Source organism: Canis lupus, chromosome X (genome assembly GCF_048164855.1).
Source record: "Canis lupus baileyi chromosome X, mCanLup2.hap1, whole genome shotgun sequence".
Taxonomy (NCBI): domain Eukaryota; kingdom Metazoa; phylum Chordata; class Mammalia; order Carnivora; family Canidae; genus Canis; species Canis lupus.
Window position 1 is genome coordinate 21,228,012 of NC_132876.1, and position 15,965 is coordinate 21,243,976.

The following is a 15,965-nucleotide window of genomic DNA, read 5'->3' on the forward strand; positions in this document are numbered from 1 at the left end:
GGTTCCATGTTGTTTATGTCTCCCCATAGTGAGAGTGACAGGGCAATGGCGCTTCTCAAGAGCAAAGGTCCCTAATTCTGTTCTCTTTACCCCTGAATGCTTCATGCTGAACACTGGAGGGCACCCTTGTGTCATTAGAAGTTCAGAGCTCTGGGGATCTGTAGAACCTGCAATAACTGTGGGAGGAAGAGAATTTTTCCCAGTCTCTTGAGGGATTTATCAAATGATCCCATTGAGGCCTGGGCTGGATTAGGGGACATGAGGAAGAAGATTAACTTCTGCTTAGGAATTCAGGTAATGGCGGCCCAACTTTTTAGGTAGAGCTCCTTGGGCCACAGGCATTATTAGAGGAGACATTAAAAGAGTCAATAAACAGGGACATATATATTTTCAACTACCATCTGCATGGAGATTTCAAAGTATATATTTCCAGATTTTTATTCTGAGCTTCATGTATATATGCAACCAGCTCCTGGATATATAGTCACTTGAATGTCCATCAGACATCTTAAGCTCAAAGTTTCCAAAATGAAACCAGTGTTTTCCTTACTCTCCTCACCACTCACTCTCCTCACACTTACACCCCTTGCCAAAACCTTACCTACATACCTCTTCTTTGCCTCACAGACTTGTTCATTTTCCAGTATTCTCCATCTTAGTAAATAGTACCACCTTGTTCAAGTCATCAAACTTGTGGTACCATCTTTGACACATTCTTTCCATCTTTCTTATTCAATTGCCCCATTCATTTCGTTCTGTTTCCTAAATATCTCTTGAATTAACACAATTTTCCAAATTCCTTATCACTGGCCAGCATCTTCTCTCACCTGGATTGCTGCAATGGCTTTATAGACATTCTCCCCACATGCAGTGTTGACTTATCTCATTTTTTCTCCACCCAGCAACCAGAGCCTATCTCAAATGGAAATCTGACCATGTTACTTCTCTGCTTGAAATCATTTAATGGACATTCTTAGCCTTTAGGATAATGTTTAAATCCCTTAGCATGAGATTCATTCATGTTTCTTTGGGAGCATCTATTCTGTGCTGTGTACTATGTTAGAGACCTTGAGGATGAATTAATGAACAAAACATACAATCTCCGTTTTCACAAACTTCATTATTACAATCATAACATGTGTGGAGCATAAAGGACAGTGCCACTGAAGGCCATGTGTGATCTGGTTCCTGCTAGCTGCTCCAGTCCCTTATCTTGCCATTCTCTCTTCTGTCCTATCTTGCTGTCTCCTCACTACTCCTTCAAACACTGTAGTCCAGCCAAGCAGAGCTACTTTGAGATGGTACATTCTTCTCCTCTTTCATGCCTTCACTCCTTTGGACGGGCTGTTTTCTCTCTATGTGGAATACCTGCCACAACTTCTCCATTAGATAAAATCTTATTCATCCTTCAAAGCTCATTTCAGATGTCATATCTTACAGGAAGCCCTCCTTGGTTACCCTAATCCTTCAAGCCTCTGTTAGATGTCACTGTAATCCCATAGATTCTTGTGTTTACCTTTGTCATAGCGTTTTCCATACTGCATACTGCATACTTCTTTTTCTTTCTCCTTTTTGTGAGAACCTATTTCACACAGACCTTACCTCAGAGTATACATACAGGGCTACATTAAGTTTCTCATGTGCTGTCTCTTACTTTCTTTGTTGTCATCTAGCACTTGGCTTTATCTAACTCAAGGTCTTTAACCCAGTTGTAACTTGTGGCCCTTTGTTCAGTGTCTTTCATTTTAAGTTACTTCACCCAGCACTATTCTTTAGAAGTGCAAAGCATAGACCAATAAGAGGCTATGGAAGAGATTCATTAGCCTGCTTTTCAACATTGCAGGCTGGGGACACTTTTCCCAACAACTAGAAATTGAACAATGTTGATGTAGGACTGAAAATGGTATTCTTTTATCTCTGACTTTCTGAACAAGCTTTGGGAGACCCAGTTATTCTTCAATTTGGAATTTTAGTTAGACATACAATGACTTCCTGTATTAAAAAGACTAAAGATTAAAGCAGGATTTTCTATTTCAATTACAGTGTCATATTCTTTGGCCTATGCAAGGTTCCAATCATATTTTAGTATTTCTTGAATGATATTCTGTATGACCTCCTAGATTTGGGACAAAAGTTATGTTTGTGACATGCTTATTCAAATTTCCACATATAGTCTTATACCACCTTCTATTTCAGTTGTTTTCATCTAGTTCACCATTAGGACAATCAATTTTATGTCTGCCATCAGAAGTAAATCTTTCAGTGTCTCAATAGTTGAATTTCTGGGGTCCAACTACTGAAATCAATGTATTCAGGAAATTCTGGCAAGTGTTTGATTACTCTGGAGTGGAAGTGCTATGTAATTTCATAGATATTAGTGGTTATTTAACTTTGGTGCACAGGAGGGGCACATGATTCATCCTGGAGTGAGTCATACTCAGTAGAAACTCACTGCTCTAGTTCTTATAGGATGCTGCCTTGTTTTTACTTGTTAGTTACTATGTACACACATGCATGTATACATAAACATATACAAGCACACATGCAGACACCAGAAAAGCCTGAAGGGCCCATTTTATAGTGAGACATAGCCACCAGGTTGTGTCAGAGATGTCCACTAGTGAGCATAAATGCTTTCAATTCATTATTATGCTCAGGTGCTTTACACTGTACACTAGCAGGAAATAAAATGAAATGACCTATACTGGGAAATTGTTAGGTGGTGACAAACTAGGCCTGATGTGCCTAAGGGCCAAGGTAACACTGGGGGCTGAAGGAAAGCAGCACAAACCTTCTTAGGGCTAGAGTGGAGAACTTTCTTTTTTCTTCTTCTTCTTCTTTTTTTTTTTTTTTTGGTGGAGAACTTTCTTTTTTATATATATAAATTTATTTTTTATTGGTGTTCAATTTGCCAACATATAGAATAACACCCAGTGCTCATCCCATCAAGTGCCCCCCTCAGTGCTCATCACCCAGTCACCCCCACCCCCCGCCCACCTCCATTTCCACTACCCCTTGTTCATTTCCCAGAGTTAGGAGTCTCTCATGTTCTGTCTCCCTTTCTGATATTTCCCACTCATTTTTTTCTCCTTTCCCCTTTATTCCCTTTCACTATTTTTTATGTTCCCCAAATGAATGAGACCATATAATGTTTGTCCTTTTCTAATTGACTTATTTCACTCAGCATAATACCCTCCAGTTCCATCCACATCAAAGCAAATGGTGGATATTTGTCGTTTCTAATGGCTGAGTAATATTCCATTGTATACATAGACCACATCTTCTTTATCCATTCATCTTTTGATGGACACCGAGGCTCTTTCCACAGTTTGGCTATTGTGGACATTGCTGCTATAAACATCGGGGTGCAGATGTCCCGGCATTTCACTGCATCTGTATCTTTGGGGTAAATTCCCAGCAGTGCAATTGCTGGGTCGTAGGGCAGATCTATTTTTAACTCTTTGAGGAACCTCCACACAGTTTTCCAGAGTGGCTGCACCATTTCACATTCCCACCAACAGTACAGGAGGGTTCCCCTTAGTGGAGAACTTTCTTGCTGGAGCCTACATGTCCTTGCTTCTGAGAATAGCCTTGTGGATTGTTTTTTGGTTGTTGTTTATAAAAATGTATTAAGATTAATAAAAGTTTCTTTGAATCTTATATTCTATAAGCATTTATTCAATATTTCTTCAAAGAGTAAAATGACTGGGCATGGCTGTCATAAATGTCCTTGAAATCTCTAGGCTCACAGAAGGCCTATTTTCCTTTACCTGAACACATATTCCTAATTTGTTGCTTAAAACTACTTGCTCCTCCTATCATAGCCAAACTCCTCACATTTTATAAAGGTTTCCATCACATGGACTTTTTTTCCTCTGAGGTTGGCCTTAAGAATATTTGAGAGTGAGATGAGGGTAGGACCAATAATTAATAGACCACTTTTATCCCCTCCTCTCACATCCCCATTTTGCCCCAATTTGGGGAAATTGCAAGTGGTTTCACAGTATAATAAAGAAAATATGAGCATGGAGAATGCCATTGAGCCCACTTACAGCTTGAGCAAAGGAATATTCTAGAATATTTGCCTAACAGGAACATTGTTAAGAGCACCTAATAAGGTCTTATCAGAGGTCTTCTTAATTGAAGGCCTTAGGGATGATACTGAAGGAAAATTTTGGAAAATCCCTAACATTTTGATTTCCATTCATGCATAAACTGTTTTGTACCTCTAACTCAGGTTATCATTTAAAGTTGAACCTTAGTTTTGGAAAATAAATCATCCTCTAGAGCAACATCTCGGTGGATTCCTTAGGAAAGAACTCCAAACACGCTACTTCTGTTAAAGGAACCATAGCAGACTTATTTAGAAGAAAACAGTAAGCTATTTTGATTATGTCTGTATGTGTATAACCTGAGGAGAGCCACTATGTGGCAAGATTTCTGTCATTCACAGGGTGTAATTAGAGGTACATATCAAAGGTTATGTGAAGGGCAGTCTCTGAAGGCACCCACCTATTAGGTAGATATTATTTCAGTGATAGATGACCATGCAGTTTGAGGGGTCTTGGCTACTAAGATTTTGCTTTTGGAGGAGCTCCTTACATGATGGTATTGGAGAGGCTTCTTCTATTGGTACTTTTTAAGATGGTTGTATGTGAAGCATGTCTGGAAAAATATGCATATAACACACTCATGTATGACATGGGATGATATAAGGTTTATTTGTACATACAGTATGATAACCATTAAATACATGATTTGAGAAGCCATTTATGTATGGAATGATTTTATTTGCCAGGCAAATGCAATCTGATTTGAAGGACAGCCTCTGCCATTGGTATAAATCTAGTACCAGTTGGCTTAGTGGATAAGAAGCAAGGAAGGTCCTCCACACCATGTGACCTAAAGCACATAGTGTACTTAAAGCACAGTGGCTTATTTATCAATATTTGGGGAGTCATCTGCCTACAGTATGGCTTGGTATGACTTCAGTGCAAAGACAGAAGCAGGCTGTGACACTATAAAACAAGACCTGGAGGAGGGTAGCAGAACCTGGCAAAAGAGCTACATGAACACTGAGATAATAGCAAAGATGCTGTTAGCAACAAAACAATGGAAATAGAACTAGCTACCACTTATTGAGCATTTACTACATACCCAGGAAGTGTTCAAACTACCTATCTCCTATACATGTTTTCAATATTGCACTTAAACCCAACAGATATTAAGTGGTGGACATGGGTTTAGAACCCAGAACTCTCTTATTCCAAAGCCTATACTCTTTCTGTTAGACTATTCAAGTTTTAAGAATAGTCTATGAGTTTTAGATGCATTTACTTCTAATCTTTTTTTCTCTTGGCTTTTACTAGAAGAAGGATCATTAATCAGCTATAGGGTAGAGTAATAAGGATCTGTAGGAAGAAATACAGCAATTCAAATAAACTAAAATCCCATTTGGTTACCAAAGTTTCTCAAACTCATCCTCAACCAAACATTTCTGTAGGTCTCTCTAATTCATTTCCTTTTCTCTGTGCCCACCTCTGTGTGTGTCCTCTCATCTCTCATCTATACTATTGTAATAACTTAAGTAGCCTCTCTGCCTCCAATATCTCCTCTTATTCTACCTTCCACAAATATTCCCTAGTGATATTTTCAAAAGAAGTCATTCTCATGCTCAAAACCCTTCAATGAATACCCATTGCCAAAGGGATTGAGAACACCAATAATTAGGTTCCTGATAAACTTTTCCAACCTCATATACTATGCTTTCAGCCATAACAAACTCCTATAGTTTTTCAGGCAGAATGTACTCTTTTGAGACATTAGAATACATCACTGTCTTAATTTCACCTGAATTAATTTAACTCTTTCTACACTTAGGCCATTTCTCTTATTCAGGCCATTGTTTCCTACAAATAGGCGGCTAAGTATGGTAAGATGAGATATTACAACTATATGGATTTTGTGCTTCTAAATTTTTATGGCTATCAAGCTGTCATTGACCCTCTATGTTATGTGATAATCTGATGTTTTCCTAGAGTACTCTCTTCTCGTTTCCCACAATAACTTGTTGGAACTTCCATGAGACCCCCTCCCATCTTTTACTATATAACTTCTACCTTCACTTTCAGTAATTGACCTCCTCACTATTCCAGAGAATAAAAGTCTTTCCCTTCTTCCTACAAACATGTACGTATTTGACCCATCACTGACTCCTTCCCTTTGCCTCAGGGGAAAAATATCCTCATTATGCCTAAGAAAAATCCTTCTACCTGTGCTTTGAGTTTCATTTTCTTCCATTTGCTCTAGAATCAAACCATTTGCTTTGTTTTGTTTTTAATACCTCACTTCATTTTCTACTGACTCTTATTCTATAAATATGTTTAAGGTTTTTTTCTACTATGCTATCCTTTCTCTGGCATTCACTTTCTATCACAGTTCAGCCTTTTGAAAATGTAGCAACCACTAGCTATAATCTTCACTAATCAGGAAAGGTCTATGAAAGGGAATTAGAGATTCAGAAACTAATATGTGTGGATCATGTGTTTTATGTTGAGGGCCAGAATAAAAATGGATGTTAGGTAAGGATAGAGAAAGGAGTAAAGGAAAGTAGTAAAAGTGGAAGGGCCACAAAAAATAGTAAGAGTAAACTAGTAGTTAATGAAAGAAAAAGACAATGTTGGTTTGCTACATAAAACATCCGCAGAGCAGGAGAGGAGGGACACACGCTTAAGAAAATAAATACTACAGGTTTCCTGTAGATGGAGTCCAAGACACAGAAGTAGGAGACTACTGGGTAACAGAAATTCAGATTGATTAGAGGAATGCTTATTTGTTTCTTTTTCTCCCTTAACTTTAACTCTTTCCTATATCTGAGCCTATCCATTTTTCCTGCCTCTGAGGAAGAAGCTCCCACCTGCCTTCCTGTCAGAGCTAATTACTGCATGTACATGGTTAGCTGATTCCAACTCTTCTTGATTTTTCAGGATCTTGCTTCAGTAGTTTTTTTTTTTTTTTGCTTCAGTAGTTATCCTTACTTAACATGCTACAATCTTTACCTTATATTTTTATCCCCCTTCCTCCTTCTATTTCCTTCCCTTCCCTCTTGGCCTCCCACTCTCTTTGCCTTTCTCTCTCTCTCTCTCTCTCTCTCTCTAAATACACACACACACATACAAATGTGCACTTATGTATACATATACACAGGTATGTATATGTGTGTTATGTATGCATATGTGTGTCTGCATGTGTATATTCTACTTTGTACCAAACTCCTTTCCTTATGCCTACCAGCATACAGAGGATTCAGCAGTTCTAAGAACATTCATCCCTTATTCCTGATAAATTCACGAGCTCATTTCTTACTTTTCCTTTATCACCAGAATTAACTAAAGAGTAGTCTACAATTGCTGCTTCTACTTTCTCACACTTACCTTCTAGCTTCTGTACCTTGTAGTCTACTGAAACATCTTATTTGAAGATTTGTAATGACTTTCTAATTGTCAAACTTAATGCTCCTTAGAACCCATCCTCTTCTATATCTTGGAAACACTCAGCATTGGTAAACATCCTCTTCCTTTAAATCCTTTATTTCTTTGGCTTCAATAATATTTCAAACTCTGGATTCTTCTTCTAATTCTCACATGATACCTTTTCTCTTTAACTTACTTCTTTCTCTCCCTATTCCACATGGATACTTGTTCTGATTTTTTCTCTGATTTTGGGCTTAGTGATTTCACTCACTTTTTACAAGTTTAGCTATCCTTTCTATGTGGTAGACTTTCAATTTTTATCTGTATGTCCAACTCTCAGCCCTGCATCTCCATGTATTTGATGAATAGCTAGATACAGATGGCTTTCAAGCACCTTATGTTCAATTATATAAAAAACTGAGCCCTTTGACCAAAGCCAACAGATCCCCTTCTATCTTTCCCTTTTTAAGAGTTTTGCTGTTTTCCCAGTCACCCAAATAAAACATTTCGATTTATCTTTGATTCGTTCATTCACCCTTTCAATAAAGATTTGAGGGTCTGTTATGTTACCACTATTTTAAAAACTTCCAATGGTTTACTCTTTTTAATAAAACTGAACTTCTTAGATTAACAGTATGCTCTACAACATGCCCCAACCTTATCTTTCTTTATTTACAACACTTGCAGACTATCTTTCAGCCAATGGTAGTTAGCCATTCTGAAAATGCACCCTATGACAAGCATTTACACTTTGGTGCATTTTTTCTTGCCATTTGGAATATGATCATTTCCCACACCATATTTTGCTTAATAAAATCTTATTTATGCTTCCAAAACTACCTTAAATTCATGTATCATATAAATAATCCATGTTTTTCTTACCCACAAATAATATATCTGATTTCTCATTCATGATTTTATTAATTTGAGTCTTCTCTCTCTTCTTTTTAATAAGGCTGGCTAATGGTTTATCTATCTTATTAATTCTTTCAAAGAACCAACTCCTGGTTCTGTTGATCTGTTCCACAGTTCTTCTGGTCTCAATTTCGTTGAGTTCTGCTCGAATCTTTATTAACTCCCTTCTTCTCTTGGGTGTAGGATCTATTTGCTGTTTTTTCTCTAGCTCCTTTATGTGTAAGGTTAGCTTTTGTATTTGAGTTCTTTCCAGTTTTTGAATGGATGCTTGTATTGCGATGTATTTCCCCCTTAGGACTGCTTTTGCTGCATCCCAAAGATTTTGAACGGTTGTATCTTCATTCTCATTAGTTTCCATGAATCTTTTTAATTCTTCCTTAATTTCCCGGTTGACCCTTTCATCTTTTAGCAGGATGGTCCTTAACCTCCACGTGTTTGAGGTCCTTCCAAACTTCTTGTTGTGATTTAGTTCTAATTTCAAGGCATTATGGTCTGAGATTATGCAGGGGACAATCCCAATCTTTTGGTATCGGTTCAGACCCGATTTATGACCCAATATGTGGTCTATTCTGGAGAAAGTTCCCTGTGCACTTGAGAAGAATGTGTATTCAGTTGAGTTTGGATGTAAAGTTCTGTAGATATCTGTGAAATCCATCTGGTCCAGTGTATCATTTAAAGCTCTCGTTTCTTTGGAGATGTTGTGCTTAGAAGACCTATCGAGTATAGAAAGAGCTAGATTGAAGTCACCAAGTATAAGTGTATTATTATCTAAGTATTTCTTCACTTTGGTTAATAATTGATTTATATATTTGGCAGCTCCCACATTCGGGGCATATATATTGAGGATTGTTAAGTCCTCTTGTTGGATAGATCCTTTAAGTATGATAGTGTCCCTCTTCATCTCTCACTACAGTCTTTGGGGTAAATTTTAGTTTATCTGATATAAGGATGGCTACTCCTGCTTTCTTTTGAGGACCATTCGAATGGTAAATGGTTCTCCAACCTTTTATTTTCAGGCTGTAGGTGTCCTTCTGTCTAAAATGAGTCTCTTGTAGACAGCAAATAGATGGGTCCTGCTTTTTTATCCAGTCTGAAACCCTGTGCCTTTTGATGGGGTCATTAAGCCCGTTCACATTCAGAGTTACTATTGAGAGATATGAATTTAGTGTCATCATGATAACTATTCAGTCCTTGTTTTTGTGGATTGTTCCACTGGACTTCTTAAAGGGGAATTTTAAGAGTCCCCCTTAAAATTTCTTGCAGAGCTGGTTTGGAGGTCACATATTCTTTTAGTTGCTGCCTGTCTTGGAAGCTCTTTATCTCTCCTTCCATTTTGAATGAGAGCTTTGCTGGATAAAGTATTCTTGGTTGCATGTTCTTCTCATTTAGGACCCTGAATATATCCTGCCAGCCCTTTCTGGCCTGCCAGGTCTCTGTGGAGAGGTCTGCCGTTACCCTAATACTCCTCCCCATAAAAGTCAGGGATTTCTTGTTTCTTGCTGCTTTAAGGATCTTTTCTTTATCTTTGGAATTTGCAAGCTTCACTATTAAATGTCGAGGTGTTGAACGGTTTTTATTGATTTTAGGGGGGGATCTCTCTATTTCCTGGATCTGAATGCCTGTTTCCCTTCCCAGATTAGGAAAGTTTTCAGCTAGAATTTGTTCAAATACATATTCTGGCCCTCTGTCCCTTTTGGCACCCTCGGGAACACCAATTAAACGTAGGTTTTTCTTCCTCAGGCTGTCGTTTATTTCCCTTATTCTATCTTCATGGTCTTTTAATTGTTTGTCTCTTTTTTCCTCAGTTTCCCTCTTTGCTATCAACTTGTCTTCTATGTCACTCACTCGTTCTTCCACCTCGTTAACCCTCGTCGTTAGGACTTCTAGTTTGGATTGCATCTCATTCAATTGATTTTTAATTTCTGCCTGATTAGCTCTAAATTCTGCAGTCATGAAGTCTCTTGAGTCCTTTATGCTTTTTTCTAGAGCCACCAGTAGCTGTATAATAGTGCTTCTGAATTGGCTTTCTGACATTGAATTGTAATCCAGATTTTGTAACTCTGTGGGAGAGAGGACTGTTTCTGATTCTTTCTTTTGAGGTAAGGTTTTCCTTCTAGTCATTTTGCTCAGTGCAGAGTGGCCAAAAGCAAGTTGTACTGGGAAAAGGAGAAAAAGAGGAGAGAAAGAAGGAAAGAAAAGAGAAAGAGAAAAAAAAGGAAGAAAAAAAACGAAAAAAAAAGAAGAAAAAGAGAAAGAGAAAGAAAGGAGAAAAAAGGGGGGTGGGGGAAGGAAACAAATCAAAAAGCAAAACAAAAAAAAAAAAAAAGAAAGAAAAAAAAAGAACCACGGGGGAGTATCTTCTGATTCTGTGTACTTTAAGTCCCTTGACTTCCCCTGGAACTTGTCCGTCTAGCTGGTCTTCTGGGGGAGGGGCCTGCTGTGCTGATTTTCAGGTGTTAGCAGTTGGGGGAGTTGCTCTGCCCCTGCCTGGTGCAGGGCTCAGTGGGGGTTGTTTACCCCGTGAGGCCGCAGGAGGAACAGCCCCAGTGGCGGGGTCAGCTCTGGAGCCCTGGATTCAGCCCCCGCAGGAACTCTGGAGCTCTCCGTCTGCAGGGCCTGGATGCTCCGGGCGGGGCCGCTGATCCGCTCAGCTCGGGGCAGGAGCATCCTTGCTGTCCTGGGCCCTCCCGGCCTCTGCCTGTCCCGGGGGGAGGCCGGATCCTGGGCTGTGTCCCGGCGCCCTGTGCTCTGGCACCTGCGCTGTTGGATTCGCGCTCCCGGGCCGCACAACCCCCTCCGCGGAGCCGCCGCCCGAGCCCCTCCGAGCTGCTCCGGGTCCCGCCGTGCGCGCTGCAGCCCTTAGGGAGCTCGGCGCACTCTCCTGGGCGCGCAGTTGCTGTTACTGTCCCGGGGAGCCCGAGGGCATCCCCGCCCTCTTGGGTCCTGCTCCAACTCCCTGCGAGCCCCTTTGCGCCCGGGAAGGTCGGTGCAGCTCCTGCGTCTCCGGGACGGGGCTCTCCTGTCCTGGGGACACTCGCCCCGGCCTCAGCCCGGCTCCTCGCGGGGCCCCTCCCCCTTGGAGGCCTTTGTTTCTTTATTTCTTTTTCCCCGTCTTCCTACCTTGATAGAAGCGCGAACTCTTCTCACTGTTGCATTCCAGGTGTTCTCTCTTTAATTCTCAGGCCGAATTCATAGATTTTAAGGATAATTTGAAGGTTTTCTAGGTAATTTGGTGGAGACAGGTGATTTGGAGACCCTACTCTTCCGCCATCTTGCCCCTCCCTTATATCTGATTTCTCTATATCTCTACAGCATACTGTTGCTTGCTTACAGTATTTGTCCATTATTCATATGACATGGCTTTTTTTGAGTTTTCCTATTGTTGAAGGGGAGAAAGAGACTACAATGGAGGATTTTTGGTAAAATGTCATCATGTAAATGTTTAAAAGATAGGATATCTGTATTGGAAGACATGATGAAGGATGTCAATTAGGGAGAAGGACAACTTGGATTTGTAAATTAAGGATGCAGCGTCCTTTCTTCATTCTTCATAAAGTAGAGTGGTTTTGGAGTATAGGGACATTTCAATTACATCTCAGAAAAGGGAATAAGGCCAGAGATAAATGGAAATTGACCAATGAAGCTGAATACTTAGAAAATTGTGTGCAAAAATGTAGACTTGAAAGATTATTTGGAAGTGTATGCTAACACTTTGCAGTATGCTTACATAAAAGGGAAGTGATCCAGTAGGGTTGACAGGATTTATATTGCAAGAGAGAGTAGTGGTCCGTCATATAAAATGAAAGATAGCACTTTTTCTGATCATGCGATGGTAATAGCTGAAATTAATTTTTTAAAAGCTTGGAAATTTGGCAGAGGTAAATGGGAGATGAGCAAATTCCTAAAAGTAAGGAAAAGGATTGAAAATGATGAGGAATGGTCAAGGGGAGAGAAGCCCAGCTTTCATTTCAAGCTGTCAGAGAGGATTGGTACATATGAAAAAATAATTTGAAGAAAGCTCTCAAGGAAAGAAATGAAACCAAATGCTTTGAAGAGAAAAATAGATATTTTCAATTTTAGAACAAACTAATGGAGATCAGAGAAAACGAATAAAGAGATTAGAACAGAAATAGAGAAAACCAAAGAGCAAATGACAAATGTCTGCAATAGATGGAGAGTCTGGGTGATATAGGGAAGAAGCAAAAACAAGAAGGACTACTGACATTTCCTCATGTGCAGGGAAGGAAGACAGTTGTCATGTGCTTGAGAGATTATAGACAGATAGGTTAAGGTGACTTGATATCAGTTATGAGAGTCCTTTATGGAGCTGTAATGCAGGAATGGATATGGGCTAACACAAGGGCACACAAAAGCAAGCAGAAAATGAAAGAGTGACTCAGCAACAGACTTCACAGCTCAAGTGTGAGTGGCCATCATTAAAAAGATGTCGAGAAAATCTAAATTTGCTTCTGGTATGCATGTGGCATAGTGGAAGATCTATACTCTTTCAGATCAGAGATGGTTTTAGCTCCACTTCTACCACTTGTCAGCTGTGCAAACTTGGGAAAATCAGCTTCCAGATCCTTGAATTTCTCATCTGTAAAGTGACTTCACATTGTTGTGAAGTTTAAATGAGATAATATTTGTGAAAATAGCTTGAACGAAATTTAGATACTATTATTCTAGGACTTTTTTTGCATGAACTGAGCAAACATTTATTTGTAGGTTTCCTTTTCCCCCCAGCTTTATTGAAATATAATTGACATGTAACCTTGTCTACATTTAAGGTTTATAACATACTGATTTTATATATTGATATATTATAGAATGATTATATCTGTGGGTTTCTTTTTTTTAATTTTTTTTATTTATTTATGATAGTCACAGAGAGAGAGAGAGGTAGAGACATAGGCAGAGGGAGAAGCAGGCTCCATGCACCGGGAGCCCGATGTGGGATTCGATCCTGGGTCTCCAGGATCGCGCCCTGGGCCAAAGGCAGGCGCCAAACCGCTGCGCCACACAGGGATCCCTGTGGGTTTCTATAGTAGATAGAATAAGAAGGACATCAGCAATATGATAAAAAAAAAACAGAGAATGAATGATATATGAGAAAAGAAAACCCCAATGTTTATAGCAGCAATGTCCACAATAGCCAAACTGTGGAAGGAGCCTCGGTGTCCATCGAAAGATGAATGGATAAAGAAGATGTGGTTTATGTATACAATGGAATATTACTCAGCCATTAGAAACGACAAATACCCACCCTTTGCTTCAACGTGGATGGAACTGGAGGGTATTATGCTGAGTGAAGTAAGTCAATCGGAGAAGGACAAACAGTGTATGCATTCTCATTCATTTGGGGAATACAAATAATAGTGAAAGGGAATATAAGGGAAGGGAGAAGAAATGTGTGGGAAATATCAGAAAGGGAGACAGAACATAAAGACTCCTAACTCTGGGAAATGAACTAGGGGTGGTGGAAGGGGAGGAGGACGGGGGGTGGGGGTGAATAGGTGATGGGCACTGAGGGGGGCACTTGACGGGATGAGCACTGGGTGTTATTCTGTATGTTGGTAAATTGAACACCAATAAAAAATAAATTTATTAAAAAAAACTAAAAAAAAAAAAAACAAGAAAAGAAAAATAAAAAAAAAGAAAAGAAAAAAAAGAAAAACTTAGAAACTGGAAGTCCCTGACATTACATATATAGATACATAAGTATTTTATCACAAGTTGCCAATGGCACTTTATTTTTCTTCTCAACATCCTATTCTGCAGCTTCTTTGGCTCTTTGTGCCGATGTCAAAGAGCTGGGCATTGGAATAGGCCATGTGAATACTGGCAAATGCCTTGAAGTTCCTCTCCTCCTCTGTAATGACTCTCTCCTTCTTATAGACATTCCATATGGGCATGACTGGTCATCAACTGGGGAACCAGTTTTAGTTCTTCAGCAGAGCTGCCTGCCTTCTTGAGGGCCAAGGGCTTCCTTGGGAATAGAATGGGCTTGGAGTTGTACTCCTTCAGCCACTTCACATTGGCCTGCAGGAACTTTGTGGACTTGTTCTGACTTCTTGGATTCACTGAAATTCCAATAGTCCATGCCACCTTCTTGTGGAGTCCAGCCACCCATAACTTCCATACTGAAGCCCTTGCCAGCTTGCACTTTGGTGTGATACCTTGCTGTGGGGCACTTCAGGATGGGATGGATGGATCTGGATGTGAGCGCTCCAGGCCATGTGGTGTGCCTTGGCTTGCAGGCCTTGAGTCTGTGGATCTTCTCTGCTGGCGGGTTGAACCATGTGGGCATGCCTCTGCTAGTCCTTGTGGAAGTGGGGCTTCAATATTGTGCCATTTAGGCTGAGTGCCATGGCTACTGCCTACAGGCCTCATCGGAGTGAGAAAGGCCAGCAGGAAAGCAATAATACATATTTTTTTAAGTTTTAATTTTAATTGCCCAGTACTCATCAGGACAAATATACTCCTTAGTCCCCATTACCTATTTCACCCATCCCCTCCCACCTTCCCTGTGATAACCATCAGTTTATTCTCCATAGTTAAGTCTGTTCTTGGTTTGTCTCTCTCTCTCTCTCTTATTTCCCCTTTGCTTATTTGTTTGGTTTCTTAAATTCCACATGAGTGAAATCATATGGGATTTGTCTTTTCTATGACTAACTTATTTTGCTTAGCACACCCTAGACCCATCCTCATTGTAGCAAAAGGCAAAATTTCACTTTTTATGGCTAAATAATATTCCTGTGTGTGTGTGTGTGTGTGCGTGTGTGTGTATCACATCCTCTTTGTCCATTCATCTATCAGTGGACACGTGGGCTGCTTCCATATCTTAGCTATTGTAAATAATGCTGCTATAAACATAGGGGTGCATGTATCCCTTTAATTGGTATTTTTGTATTCTTTGGGTAAATACCTAGTAGTGCAATTGCTGGATCATAGCATAGTTCTATCTTTAACTTTTTGAGGAAACTCCATACTGTTTTCCACAGTGGCTGCACCAGTTCGCATTCCTACCAACAGTGCAAGAGGATTCCCTTTTCGCCACAGCCTCTCCAACACCTGTTGTTTCTTGTGTTTTTGATTTTAGCCCTTCTGGCATGTGTGAGGTGATATCTCATTGTAGTTTTTTTAATATAAATTTATTTTTTATTGGTGTTCAATTTGCCAACATATAGAATAACATCCAGTGCTCATCCCATCAAGTGCCCACTTCAGTGCCCGTCACCCAGTCACCCCCACCCCCTGCCCACCTCCCTTTCCACTACCCCTTGTTCATTTCCCAGAGTTAGGAGTCTTTCATGTTCTGTCTCCCTTTCTGATATTTCCCACTCATTTTTTCTCCTTTCCCCTTTATTCCCTTTCACTATTTTTTATATTCCCCAAATGAATGAGACCATATAATGTTTGTCCTTCTCTGATTGACTTACTTCACTCAGCATAATACCCTCCAGTTCCATCCACGTCAAAGCAAATGGGTATTTGTCGTTTCTAATGGCTGAGTAATATTCCATTGTATACATAAACCACATCTCCATTGTATACATAAACCACATCTCATTGTAGTTT

At 39.8% G+C, this 15,965-nt stretch overlaps 2 pseudogenes; one reads left to right on the forward strand and one right to left on the reverse strand.

Annotated features, from left to right (window-relative positions):
• LOC140628414 (large ribosomal subunit protein eL13 pseudogene) overlaps positions 1-14,755 on the reverse strand; it is a 118,288-nt pseudogene extending 103,533 nt beyond the window's left edge.
• LOC140628637 (elongation factor 1-alpha 1 pseudogene) overlaps positions 1-15,965 on the forward strand; it is a 278,649-nt pseudogene that overhangs the window by 221,724 nt on the left and 40,960 nt on the right.